This window comes from Triticum dicoccoides, chromosome 4B (assembly GCF_002162155.2).
Source record: "Triticum dicoccoides isolate Atlit2015 ecotype Zavitan chromosome 4B, WEW_v2.0, whole genome shotgun sequence".
Lineage (NCBI taxonomy): Eukaryota > Viridiplantae > Streptophyta > Magnoliopsida > Poales > Poaceae > Triticum > Triticum dicoccoides.
In genome coordinates, this window is record NC_041387.1 from 138,457,392 (window position 1) to 138,459,194 (window position 1,803).

A 1,803-nucleotide genomic window follows, 5' to 3' on the forward strand; every position below is an offset into this window, starting at 1 on the left:
TGTTTCGCACACTCGACATTGTGTGGGCATTTTGACTGTGCATCATATGAAGATGTGATATGCATGAATGTTGATCAGCATGATGTTAACTGGCTGGTAGTTCCATTTTTGACCATGAATAAAACTTCCAACATGATGTTAACCCTGTTTGAAAAGGCCATGTTAATATAAATGCTCTGCCTCTGAAAGTTGCAGTTTCTTATCTGAAACTAAAAGTTGCCGTTTCTTATCTGAAACTGAAACTTGCAGTTTCTTCTCTAAGAATCACATTGTCTGCACTTTTATACTCCTATGAAACTACATTTTTTAAGTGCTAAAAATAGATCTCTAGAATTCATAAAATACTTCATATGCTCAATACTGCAAATCTGAAATTCAAAAGACATTCATATCTGAATGTACTCCCAAAATACACAACACAAAACACAATTCACAACCTGCAAATACTGACAACCCTAAGCTCCTCCTGACAATTCACAACCTGCCCGAGTATTGGGCTGGGAGGGGGCAGCCCCCTCCTATTCCTCGGCGGCAGACAGCCACCCCGTGAGACGATGTGAACGGAGAGGGACACGATGGCGGGGAAGCATCATCAGGTCAACTGCTTTTCTCCTCTTGCAGTTGGGTTCGGTCGACGAAGACTCCACCGGCTCGCTCTGGCAGGACACCCTCACAAATGGCACCCTATAGATGCTCGATCCTTCAATCTCTGGTTGATGCTCCATCTAGGATCGATACTCCCACCACCGCTCCCTCACGATCGGATTCGGTGAATCTGTTTGCTCCATGACCTAGAGGAGCAGCTCTATGTACTGCGGCGCGACTCCCTCCGGGAGTATCGCTGCCTTTTCACTCTGTTGCAGATATTTGGCCATGGATGTCGCCATCGCCGCTAGTTGGTCCTTGTTGTCAAACCAAGACTGTATCTCCAACATCCTAGCTAGCTTCACAGGGTCGCCGTCTGCGATCCTCATGTATCGGTTGTACTCCTCCATCGATCTACTTCTCCACAGCACCTTCACTCGCCGGCGGTGGTTTTTGAATGGAAGAGGAGAGGAGCAGCGCTGGTTTTGGATTAGAACGGGGGAGGAGTGACGCTGGTTTTGGACTGGAACAGGAGAGGAGGGGCGGTGGTTTTGAATTGGAAGAGGAGAGGAGCGGCGCTGGATTTAGATTGGAATAGGAGAGGAGCGGCGGTGGTTTAAGAGGAGAAGAGCGGAAGAGCGGCGCTGGTCTTGGAAGTATTTTTTTGTTGTTTTGCGTATTTTGGGTCAAAGTTTGACCACGTACTGTATTTGACAAGCAAAATGTGAATGCATGTCACCAAAAATTGTATCGTTTCATTCGTATCTGAATGTACTTTCAAATTATATTATTTGCAACGTATAACATATATTTTATGGCGAAAATCATGGTCAATTATGACCCAGAATAAAAGGGAGACTAGTTAATGTGGGGTCGCTTTCTTAATTGAAGGGTAATTGATTTTGATTTTGATCCAGTCACAGCGCGCCGGCCTTCTCGTCCAATCCTAAATCGTTGCCGCACGCTCCTCTCCCTCTTCTCCATTGCAAAACCACCTCCTCTCCTCTCCATCATCTCCATTCCAAAACCATTGTCTCGCCTCTCCCTCTTCTGATCTTCTCCATTGCAAAACCACCTCCTATCCTCTCCATCATCTCCATTCCAAAACCACCTCCTCTCCTCTCCATCATATCCATTCCAAAACCACCGTCTCGGCTCTCCCTCTTCTGATCTTCTCCATTGCAAAACCACCTCCTCTCCTCTCCATAATCTCCATTC